This window comes from Trichomycterus rosablanca, chromosome 9 (assembly GCF_030014385.1).
Source record: "Trichomycterus rosablanca isolate fTriRos1 chromosome 9, fTriRos1.hap1, whole genome shotgun sequence".
Taxonomy (NCBI): Eukaryota; Metazoa; Chordata; class Actinopteri; order Siluriformes; family Trichomycteridae; genus Trichomycterus; species Trichomycterus rosablanca.
In genome coordinates this window covers 3,213,426-3,226,554 of record NC_085996.1, presented here as the reverse complement: position 1 = coordinate 3,226,554, position 13,129 = coordinate 3,213,426, and the positions used below count along the sequence as shown (strand labels likewise).

The following is a 13,129-nucleotide window of genomic DNA, read 5'->3' as shown; positions in this document are numbered from 1 at the left end:
ATAGATAGATAGATAGATAGATAGATAGATAGATAGATAGATAGATAGATAGATAGATAGATAGATAGATAGATAGATAGATAGATAGATAGATAGATAGATAGATAGATAGATAGATAGACAGACAGATACTTTATTGATCCCGAAGGAAATTAGAGTCCCAGTAGCATTGTACATCAAATCAAATCAAATACACACTATAAAGAAAAAATACAACAATATAAATTCGAAAAAAGTACAAACACTTTGACAGATTGAATGTAACCTGAGTTTTACATATACTGCATAGCAGTGGCGGCTGCTGGTCTTTCAAAGAGGGGAAGCTCATTGTCGGCTTACATCATAAAATTTGTCAATTTATTTACACATAAATTCTGCCCTCTGTTCCTTTTACAAGAAAATGGCCTGAAATGGGTTACAGCAGTTTGTCTTTCGACTTCACTTGCAAAATCCGCGATGGGACTGAAGCTCCTAGTGATTAAGTGACTAATGAAGTGTATTGCTTTGGCAATACGAATGTCCCTATTTGTCATGCCAATAAAGCCTCTTCTGAGTTTGAGTTTGAGAAGTGACGGTGTAGCGCTCAAACTAGCTGTCAATCAAAACGGGATTCAGCGTTTCGACTGATCCTCCAATCATCTTGCAGAAGCTCAGCGTCCACACCCGCCCACAGCTCCATTCACCCCCAGAGACGCTCAGCGTCCGGGGGCGGGACAAAATCGAGGCATTTATCCAATGACCGGCGAGTTTCGAAGCAATGAAAAAAAAACCTCAACGCAGTCCCATAGAAGTGAAGAGACGCTCAGCTTCTGTGGGCAAATGCATCTATACGGGAATGTATGAGTTAAGTTAAGAAAATCGAGTCGATTTGTGATAATTAGCTGATTCTGAACGAACTCATCCTCGAGATATACGTATTCTAACGCATTTGTAGTCAATGAAATGTTAACACAACTGTACATATTTGACCATTTAATTTTGGACATTTTAGGGGAAGCTGAGCTTCCCTTGCAGTCTTAGAGAAATCGCCACTGCTGCATAGCTACAGAGCAGTTATAAATGATGAGGATGGATTGAACAAAATAACCAAATGGAATGGAATTAAAAGTAAAAGTGCAGGAAGGTGCAGTTCCAAGTATACAGTACACGGTCCAGATTAAATATAGATTAAATATTAAATATAAAGTGAAGTGATAAGTGACAAGTATTGCACATTGGATTGGGCCAATATAGCCATAACTACAGGGGTTGGACAAAATAACTGAAACACTTGGTTTTAGACCACAATAATTTATTAGTATGGTGTAGGGCCTCCTTTTGCGGCCAATACAGAGTCAATTGGTCTTGGAAATGACATATACAAGTCCTGCACAGTGGTCAGAGGGATTTTAAGCCATTCTTCTTGCAGGATAGTGGCCAGGTCACTACGTGATGCTGGTGGAGGAAAACGTTTCCTGACTCGCTTCTCCAAAACACCCCAAAGTGGCTCAATAATATTTAGATCTGGTGACTGTGCAGGCCATGGGAGATGTTCAACTTCACTTTCATGTTCATCAAACCAATCTTTCACCAGTCTTGCTGTGTGTATTGGTGCATTGTCATCCTGATACACGGCACCGCCATTGGATGCACATGGTCCTCCAGAATGGTTCGGTAGTCCTTGGCAGTGACGCGCCCATCTAGCACAAGTATTGGGCCAAGGGAATGCCATGATATGGCAGCCCAAACCATCACTGATCCACCCCCATGCTTCACTCTGGGCATGCAACAGTCTGGGTGGTACGCTTCTTTGGGGCTTCTCCACACCGTAACTCTCCCGGATGTGGGAAAAACAGTAAAGGTGGACTCATCAGAGAACAATACATATTTCACATTGTCCACAGCCCAAGATTTGCGCTCCTTGCACCATTGAAACCGACGTTTGGCATCGGCACGAGTGACCAAAGGTTTGGCTATATCAGCCCAGCCGTGTATATTGACCCTGTGGAGCTCCCGACGGACAGTTCTGGTGGAAACAGGAGAGTTGAGGTGCACATTTAATTCTGCCGTGATTTGGGCAGCCGTGGTTTTATGTTTTTTGGATACAATCCGGGTTAGCACCCGAACATCCCTTTCAGACAGCTTCCTCTTGCGTCCACAGTTAATCCTGTTGGATGTGGTTTGTCCTTCTTGGTGGTATGCTGACATTACCCTGGATACCGTGGCTCTTGATACATCACAAAGACTTGCTGTCTTGGTCACAGATGCGCCAGCAAGACGTGCACCAACAATTTGTCCTCTTTTGAACTCTGGTATGTCACCCATAATGTTGTGTGCATTGCAATATTTTGAGCAAAACTGTGCTCTTACCCTGCTAATTGAACCTTCACACTCTGCTCTTACTGGTGCAATGTGCAATTAATGAAGATTGGCCACCAGACTGGTCCAATTTAGCCATGAAACCTTTATTATGCGGTAATGCTGCACGGAATGTGTTTTAGATTTTGAAAATGTATGTGACAGAACTTCTCTTTTAAAATCCGTAATAAATGGTAGTTTTTTTTTAAAACGTTACTATTGTAAAACAAGCTAACGCTTGTGTAAATAGACTTTATATATATGAGATAACTTCATTAGTTAAATAATATTATAATTCTTTAGACGGTGTTGGTCAGTTTTCTCATTATAAAAGCCTTTATGGAGTCTCACTGTATATTCCTATGGTTTATTTTACTTTACAAATAACATTCTTTTTGACGTTTAGACGTTTTTTTCATCTAGTGCCATTGTTTGGCCTCTTGAGTGCTGTTCCAAAGGTTGTGCAATTGTGATGAGTAAATTTTTTTTTTCATTTTGAACAAAATCTTGGTGGTTGAACTGAGATTTTAATGTAAATGTAATGATTTAACACTTAAAAGTATATGTTTGAAATTTATATAAACAGACCACAAATGTGTTTCTCTAAATTGAAATGTGGATTAGATGTTAGATTTACTTGATTTCTATGAAGTAGTTAGTTTAAAAAAAAAAAAAGTTTAAAATTATTTTAAATGAAATAATATAATTTATTTTGTACTTTATAGGTATCCTCCAACTTTGCTCTGAGTGCTGTGTCAAAGGCTCTTTAGTGGTGAGCATTATTATTCAAATGCATTTGTTGGTTTACTTGTTCCACAGCATGACTGATGCTATTCATCTTAAAAAATTTGCTAAAAGAATTGCAAGAATATAGATAATTTCTATTTTTTTAGATGCACATCATTGTTATGTACTTTTTTCCAACAGCCCTGAAGTGAGTCTTACTTTCTTTAAGGTTCTAATGTTCATTTTTTTGTTGAAACTGAGACAACAAAAAGGTCTTAGAATATTTTTATTTGTTACTTTTTATTTTATTTCAGATACCGAATTCACTACGAATTTGAAGATTCTAAGACAAGGGTTTTAGAATATTTTTATTTGTTTTATTTTATTTCAGATACCGAATTCACTACGAATTTGAAGATTCCAAGACAAGGTTTTGGAATAATTTAATAAGGTATCCGAATTTGTTACGAATTCGAAGATTTTAAGACAAGGTTTTGGAATAATTTATTCTCTGGACTGTGCAAACTAGAATTTGTGTAGGGTTCCGAATTCACTTAAGAATTCGAAGATTCTAAGACGAGGTTCCCAGGTTTATAGGAACCTGAAGATTCCGGAATATATAAATACATAGGTATTAGCTTAATGCATAGAAATTACGGTACTGTCCAGATACTAATGATAAAGGTGTGATGTTAATATTATTTATAATAGCGCTAAATGATTACTCTATTATTAATATTCTATAATTAATATTACTAATTACTAATACTATCAATCAAAATATAAAAGAGAAGGGGAGTGACTTAATTGAACAGTTTATTGAACTGGTGTGTTTGTGTGTCTGTGTTGTATGTGGCAACATATGTTTGATGAAGTAAGATGTAGGAGGAGTTAGATACTAGTGTTGCCTTTGTTGTTTGTGTTGTAATTGTTTAAATAATCTGTCCAGGTGAACTTAAGAAGTACAATGGGTAAAAGTAAAAGGAATTTAAAAGTTTGTGGAAAAACAAATACATGTTTAAATTAAGATTCTGTACACACATTAGTGTTATATTTATGTAAAAACTATGAAAAAAATGTTGTTTTACATTTTGCAAGGTGGGCAGAGAAAATGGGTTTTTAAGAAAAAGGTGGTTTTAGTAAAAGACAACTAAAAGAGTTCAAATTAAGTTAAAATAAAAGGAATGTGCAAGTAGGGAAAAGAAAAGACGGTATAAAAAAAGTGAAAATGAGAAGAAGGAACAGAGAAAGTGTAGGGACAAACTTAACCAAGTTATGTGTTAAGTAAAAGTTACAGGTTAAATCTCATCTGGACTCCTGCCCTGCCAGAAGGAGAAAGAACCAGGAAAAGAAACCAGCAGCAAATGGAGGAAATACAGGAGAAGCAATAGTGTCAGCTCCCCCAGCATTCTATCCTGAGGAGCCACAGAACCAAACTTCACCTCCCCGTTAACATTCAGCTGTTATCATCACAAGCAACACGTTCTGGCCTGCAGTTTTGGAAGCAGATGACAAACTCACCAGTGGGGGCAGACAAAATGGGAAAGGTGAATGTGATTCTTCAGTTGCTGTATACGGAGTTTTGGTCCAGCAAATATGATTTTGATCAACAGACTATGGACTATTGCTGATATCAGGGATGAAATGACACATATAACCATCCTGAGGAAAAGGCTCAAGAGGATGAGTGACGTAGACTGGAGTATGACAATGATGGAACGTACAGAGATGTGGTCAGAGGACTACTGGGAGGAATAAGAACTGTGTTTCCAGTAAAGATAACAGCTTGCATACAGGAGGACAAAGAGACTGTGCAGAATTATCCTGAACGACTGGAAAAGGTCCATAGTATTGATATTGGACTGCTGAAAAAACAAAAAAACAAACAAAAAAAAACTTCTTAAATGAACTGAACCAAGCAACAGAGACAGAGGAATAGGAAAATCATCATTTGCAAGTGCTGTGTGTTACACCTGTGGCAGAACAGGTCACATTGCAAAACAATACAGGATGGACTTACAAACGTTTATTGACAACATGGCCTGTTTTCAAATGTGGATTAACTGGACATTTTGCCAAAGACTGTGCACAAACTATACCTGGTTACAACAACTGAGGGCTGGAGTCCAGAGAAAGAGGCAACCTGATCAACAGATGAGTAGTCATACACCCACCCAATATTTTATTGTGATTATACCAATATGATACATACACCTAGGTATCTACTGGATAGCTAATAGCATGTATAGAGATTTCAGATTTTTAATAAACTTAGGAGCAACCTACTAATGTATTCATAAAACATAACATTCTACTCATATATGTTTTAGTAACAAAGAGTTTAAAAACATCAGTTCCTAATTTCTGCGATCTGTCCTATGAATCTTATGGGGAGCTATCTTATGTGTGCCTTTTGGAATTAAATTGGAAACAATGCCTGGAGGTATCACTATTTCTGTAAAAGACAGGGTCTGATCTCTTCTAAAGCTGGGAAAATTTTGCCAAAATTGTCCACTTAATTGTTCTGAATGGAAGTTGGTAGCTGATGTTTTGACACAAACAAATAATCATTAAACTTTTTGGTTAGGGAAAGAATTTTAGCTGGTGGGATTAGACTTAAATGTTTTGCATTGTACTGCTTATTTGCATAAAGGACCAGATTAAGTTTTTGAGCGCTCCTGGTTTATTGACCAGTGTACATCTAATTTTTGATGGAGATTTTTATTTTTCCTTTTCTGAATGGAAGTCAGTACTGTTTTTTCAGTAAAATTGAAGCGATGCATGGATAATTGTTTTTGACCGCGTTTGGAATAAGTTTGGCCAGTTTTGTGTTTAATGACTGTGATTCCACTAGCCACATTTTTTGATTACACCAAAGATAGGTCAGTGGAAAGATAAATATTATGTAAATTTGGAAAAAGGGGCTGCACCGGTGCAAATCAAACCAAAATTAGATTACAGATCATTCTTCATTCGTTGCTAAATGCTAACATTGTTTTCAAATAAAAAAAATAAAAAAATGATGCCCCAGAGAAACTTATCCCTAAGTGCAATAAACAGGCAGTAAATTTTGTTATCTCTGGAGCATCTGGGATCCCAAAATCTGTGAACTATTCTCAGCCAGGTGTCAAATGATAGCAAATGGTTTTTGATCTAGCTAAGGCCTTCTTTAACATTCCTTGGCACAAGCATAGTTAATTTTGAGTTGCATTTAGTTTTAATGGAAAATTCAGACACCTTTAAAAAAAAAAATTTTTTGGATGATGATTTTTTTTTCAGGGTAAAATGATATTTACATACTTGACATACTTTTCTGAGTATGTGCTCTTTTTGGTGCCATTGTGCTCTTTTTGGTGCCATATTTTTTATTTTTATGTTCTTGAGGCTCTGTTATGTGACATTGGACCTAAAAGCCCATAGTCATATTCAAAGGACACCTGAAGCTAAAAAAGTTGTTCAAGAAAGGTGGACCATGGTTTTTGTCCTTGTACAATTTCATGGTGATAACTTAGTAGTTTTAACTTTCTTTTTGTCTGCTGCAGAAAAGGCTGTAGTTATACCATGTGATCATGAGGGTTACTCATATCTAAACCCTGTTGGTGCTGAATGATGTTTTTGTTTTAACTAAAAGGAGAACTTTTCACTTATCAACTTAACAGTGATTGAATAAAAAACTACATTGTAGTCCCTAAAATAAACATTATTCTCATATGCCTTAATGTGCTTAATCCCACGCTCTTTTCACTAATTGCAGGAGATGGTGAACCTTGTGACTGTATTATTCTAATCTTATTTCTTCTAGGCCTGATTAGAATACTGAATTGGAGCTGTTTGTGGATAGAATTGCTTCCACGGATGCTGCAACAGACAGGAAACAAGTGGGCTTAGCTGAAATTTTAACACGTGATATTTTTATATCATTTGTCCCTCCTATCCAATTTATTGGCTCAAGCTGCTGAACTACAGGTTTTAATGACAGCTTATAGAAAGTGAAAGCAAAACTGCTTACGTGTTTATGAACTACGTGTTTCATAGGAATTGAACACAATTGTATTTGATGAGAGAGAGGTTTTTGACTAGTTTTGAAAAATGCCCACCATTACCTTGTTGCATAACTTGTGGATGCAGTTCTATGGCCCAAACAAATGACTGTTTGTAAATGTTAATGTTTTTTGTCCCAATTTCACAGGACAATGCCAGAGTTGACAGTGCTGACAAAGCAGCTGCACACCGCCACTGCTTACTAACAAACTATTAGTTTATAGGTCCAGATCACACCGGATTTTGATTTAACTAACATTCAATTTTGTGTTTTCCAACAGGAGAAATACATTCAGAGGGAAAACATGCCTTCCTAAATTACTTTACTGTACTATACCAAATTGACCCATGTGTAGGACCATGTGTCAGAGAGAAAAAAGGGGGAGGGAAACACCAATTAAACAATTTATGCAAAACTAAATTTGCCAAATGCAACAAAGGCTCTTAGTGCAGGACATCCTGTCTTTGATAAACCTTCTGAACTGAGATACCACTGTGTTTATCACCCAGCTATTAGAGGAGCTGTGGTTAGGGAAATGGGCACTGTTAAAAAAAAATATATATATAGATATAATAGTAATAATAATAAAATAAAATAAAATAGACTAAGTGCTGAAACTAACAAACAGAGGCCAAAGGCCTTTTCAATAATTCTCATGCAGATGAGGATGAGATAAACACCGAAACATGGCTTTAGGCCTTTTGAAATTCTATTTGGATGACCCCTACACAGGCATAGGATCAAATAATTCTGAACAATTAAACACAGGCCAAAAGGAAAATGTAATGCTTGGTTACTGTCACTTTGCTTTCTATTCTGAATTTTGTTCACAGGAAGGTGAAGGATTCTTTACCCAAACCAGCTGAGGGACTTCTACATAGCCTGAAACCGATGGGTAGTGGTGAATTGTGAATTATCTCAGATGAACCGGGTAGAACATGGAAAGATGGACAGGATTATTTCAAGTGCTGCTAACTGCTTAGACTGCGGTTCGAGTAGCTGAGAGAGATTCCTGGATTCATTGTTCACACTGCAGGAAAATTCACACACCTGATCTAAGCAGTTAAAGATGACTACTACGATTTACATCTGTACATTGTATTTCTTATTTCCTGAACAAACTCAGTAATATTTAGTTACCTTAAAAAAAAAAATTGTGCTGGATTTTATGTATATAATAATTTGTGTATATATGTATATATGTATTAACTTGTGTGATTTTAATTGTTGTAAGGTTTATGATGTGTATGGGGTAATTTAGGAGCTAACAAATGGTTTACAACTGAAGTTTACGACTGGAAGGTAACACCAGGGACAGGATTCACTCATGGGGGGTCTGGAATTTACAACTGGGCTCGTTTTTGAAGTTTATACATCTGTTTCACCCTGGGGGGGTCTCTTGATTCTCTTGAACAATGCATGGGGAATTAGTCAATGGGATACGAACTGTATGTATTTGATGTTGAAAGTATAAAAGACACAAGTGTTAACATCTCGAGGAAGGTTTTGTCAGATCTGTTCTGAAGCCTTCCTGCCGGCGTTACGTTCTTAAGAATAAAGGGTATTCTTAATTCCTAAGGCAAACTGGTCTGGTTTGGTTATTATCGCGGAAAAGTATTTTCGCCACGACAGTACCAAGAGCTGTTCCCTGATGTCCGAATTCTACCGAAGCACCACTATCTTGAGCACTATCCTTCAGATGATAAGATGTTTTGGACCAGTAGTTGCAGTTTGGACAATGCGATTTGAAGCCAAGCATGGCTTCTTTAAGAACATTGTGCAACACACCAGTTGCTTTAAGAATATACCTCTTACTTTGGCTTCAAAACATCAAATGATGATTGCTTTTCACATAAACTCACCATCCTATGGTACATCTAGCCTAAATGTATCTAATGTATCCACAGTTCCAGTTGATGTACTGAAGGAGGAAGTGGCTGAGGCTATTAGGCTAAAATGCCCTAGCATGTCTGAAGTTCATCTTGCCAAGAATGCATCAAGTAGTGGCATAGCCTACAGCAATGGCATGATAGTTGTCCATGGATCAGCAGGTGGATTACCAGAGTTTGCTGAAATTATTCAGATGTGTGTAATACATGAGAGTCTGTTTTTTATTGTAAAAGTTCTGTGTGGGTGGTACAGTGAACACTACAGAGCCTTTGAACTAAGCTTGTCCCCGTCCAGAGAAATAAAACTTGTGGCACTCAGTGAACTCACTGACACATATCCACTGGCCTGTTACATGGTTGGATCAAGCCGTATGGTGACCTTAAAAAGGCATATCATTATTAAAGGTTGGTTAACCCTCCCCAAAGTTGTCATTAAAAGTGTTCTGTTTTGTACATATATGCAATTTTGTTGGCTTGTGTGATCTAATGAACTCCAGGGCTAGGTTGCCAAGAGCTCCCAGTAGGGTCTCCCAAGGTGAACAGGTCTGGAGTGAAGATCCAAACAAACACGATCCATATTTCGCCCTTATGAACCCAAAGGAGAGCACACTGTGTGCCCTGCCCAGGAAAGGGTTACCAGGACCTACCCCTGGAGCTTGGCATGGGGGTAGTGTCCAACAACGAGTTTCTGGTGGCTAGGCAGCCCATTTAACCCTGGCCGAGCTCAACCCAAAAAGGCAACGTGGGAGGATGTTGTGGACCCACTACCCGCAAGATCCAGATTAAGGGTGTGGTGCAGTGTTTGTTGGGCACAGTGTGGGGGAAGGGGCCCCTGGCAGAAACATCTGGGTTTTTTGCTTGCCCTATTGCCACCATGACCCTAAAAGGATAAGTGGAGTAGTTGATGATGTTTTATGATTTGACTACAAAATAAAAGCCTGGGCTAGAATCAGTTTAAAAATGAGAAACCTGACATCCTATTCAATACATGGTTGTTTCAATACAATAAAAATAAATAAATAAAATAAAAAATCTGATTAACCTAAAATAATAAGTAATTATGCTTTAACCTAATCAGAGTTATCCTGGGTGACAACAGCAGTCAGAGGATAACTTTCCAAAATGGACTTCCTGAATCTATTAAAGAACTTGTTGATGAGGTACAAAGACAGTGTGAAGTTCACTTTAATTTTAGGCTTCAATTTATGGATGCACTATTTGGAAATGAGTTTATGAACCTTACTTCAGTTGATGAAGTACAGGATAGAGGGACAATCAGAGTAATTCCCATAAGTGACGCTTCAGCTCCCCACTGTGCTAATATCTCTTTTACCTCAGCTACTGCCCATCGCTCGGTTGATGAATCCTCATCTCTGTCTAGTGTTGACACAGATATACTCTCTTCACCAGTCATCGTCATCAAGCTCTCGGTCATTTTGGCCTAAAATCTTTCATGTTCCTAAGTTTTGTTATGATGCAGAGTTAACACTTCATCAGGGCAATGCAGCTTACAAGGAAAATGGTACATTGCTTATTCCAGATCCAAAACTGAAGTCAAACATTCCTGACGGCCTGGTGCAAGAAATAGTTACGTTTATGTCACTGATAAAGAGTTTAACACTGTTGGAGAGGCCCTCATCTCAAAGCATCCTTGCCTGACTGAGAAAGGCTCCCTCACTGGATTTGCTGGATGGAAAGCTAGCTTGAAGAATAAACTGGCAATCTACCGCACTCACTTGAGAAAGCTTGGGTGTCCAGAGGTGACAATAAACTCTCTTAAGCACAAACCAGAGGGCAAATCAAGTGCTGCTTTTGGCATAAAAAACCTAGGAGGTCTGAAGTGAACTACTGTCCCTCCTATCCTGCTGGAGAATCTGTTAAGAGCCTTGAGAGTGTGATAGTTGAGCTTCTTTCAGATGTTAAGAAGAAGAACAACAGGGAAGTACTGAGAATGAAAATGGAAAAGACATTTGCATACAGGAGACATGAAGTGGTTCGTGATACACCAATGATACAAGACTTTCAGGCAAGATGGCCAGCACTCTTTGACGTAAGCGAGGTATGTAATTTATAACATTCTACACACAGAGATGTTATGAACAAGCTAAAACAAAAGCTGTTTGTATGAAGCCTAACTGTTGAGCTTTGCCACAAAGCTAAACATTTGGCATATTTTTGTAAAATTATCTGCTGGCTGCTTGACGGCCCCCCTTAGTTTTAGACAAATTATCGTCATTATGTAGTCCGCTTATGTGCCCAACAAACATGTGGCCAACAAACACTGCACCACACCCTTACTTTGGATTTTTTGGGTAGTGGGTCCACAAGATCCTCCCATGTTGCCTTTTTGGGCTGAGCTTGACCAGGTTATGTGGGCTGCCTATAGCCACCAGGAACTCCCCGTCGTACACTACCCCCAGGCCAAGCTCCAGAGGTCATAATACTAATTATTTGTGAACTTTGGAACTGCTGTACAAATTAAACTTAAGCTTCCTCTTGCTTATAGTAAATAAACGGGTGACAAACGTTTTCATTGTATTTCTTTCCAAATTCCTGCTTCACAGCACATTTATGTCTAATCATTCTTGTTTTTAGATAAATGCTGAATTTAAGCGGATTACCACCATGCCCCTTCAGTCCAGATTTCTCTCTCAGTTAGATGTGCACTCTGAGAAACTGATGGTTCTGTTTAAAAAAAGAGGAGGACAAATAGGCAAACACCTAGAGAGCATCATAGCACCCATGGCTCAAGTAAGAATGCTTCCTTGAAAAAAGTACTGCTTTGTTGATGTAGCATTTGATTAAAAGGAAAAAGACTTTAAGCAAACAACTTGCTCTGCTTATTCCCTTTGAATAGAATGATGATGTTGATTTAGGACGAGAATGTATCATCAAGGCAATTTGTGTGTACCTCAACGAGGATCCAGAAAACCTCTTTAGAGAGTATGTGGTGAGTACTATTTTTGAGGTTCAGATGCCCAGATATTATCTTTAATATTTTGTAAACTTTACAATGTCTATTTATTGAAATTCTATATCAGCCAAGTCAGATATCAATATTGTAATGATGGGGCTGTGACAGTATGGATTTTTACTATGGTGAAAAAGCAAAATATGCCTGCTCTTTGGCAATTTATTGCCAGTGACTTGTTAGCATGTAAATGAATATGGGTAATAAAATACAGTAAATAGAATAATAATTCTGATGAGAATATTGCAGTTGAAATCCATTTTGGGGCCCAGTGCGATCATTCACAAAAATGTGTAGGCTGATTTTATTATTACTTTATGTTATTTATTTATGTAATTTAGATGGATTGGGGTGTTGAGTCACTTATTAAATCTCATCTTTAGATTTTGATTGATCCTGTTTTTCTGAGAGCCGGTATGTCTCAGATGGGCGGGGCAGCCTGTTATATAGTAAGAACCTGTTCTTTTTTGTTCTGAAAATGTTTGTTTATATTCCACATGAAATTTAAAACAATTATTTATTTATTTGTTAAATAATCTTTATTATATCTTGTTTTTACCTAGAACAACAGTTTAATAATATTCTACTTTATCTTTGATTCGTTTGTATACATTAAATGTGATATTTCACATAGATTTTACCACAATTCTACCTTACTGGTACTTCTATATATTTTTTTACTGGCACAGTAGGTAGTGTGGGTGCCACTCAGCTCCCGGGTACAGGTAGCCTGGGTTTGAACCCTGCATCACACACTCTTTGGTAATAAGAGGAGTATTTGTGCAGGGCTTCTGTGTTATTTTGTTCCTTCAGGTCGTTTATTCCTTGTGTTATTTTATAAATATAAATGAATATTAAAATGTTGTATTTATTTTACGTTTCACTGGGGTTCATAGCTGTACTGGTGTAACTCAGACTCACTGGATCATAAATAACATCCTGAATATGTTTATTACAGCTCTGTGTGTTTGTTGGGTGGAAACGATTCAGATTCGTTCTTCAGATGCCTGGACAGATCAGGATCACAATTCCTAATATACACCGATCAGCCATAACATTAAAACCACCTCCTGGTTTCTTCCTGGCTCCACTTACCATATAGAAGCACTTTGTAGTTCTACAATTACTGACTGTAGTCCATCTGTTCCTCTGCATACTTTTTAA

The 13,129-nt window shown here is 37.7% G+C and overlaps 1 long non-coding RNA gene across 1 annotated transcript; it reads left to right on the top strand.

Annotated features, from left to right (window-relative positions):
• The first annotated feature begins 10,951 nt into the window (after positions 1–10,951).
• On the top strand, positions 10,952–11,938 carry LOC134320320 (uncharacterized). The gene is made up of 3 exons (XR_010013684.1): positions 10,952–11,053; positions 11,590–11,745; positions 11,852–11,938. It is a non-coding gene; the product is annotated as an uncharacterized LOC134320320 (long non-coding RNA).
• The last annotated feature ends 1,191 nt before the right edge of the window (positions 11,939–13,129 follow it).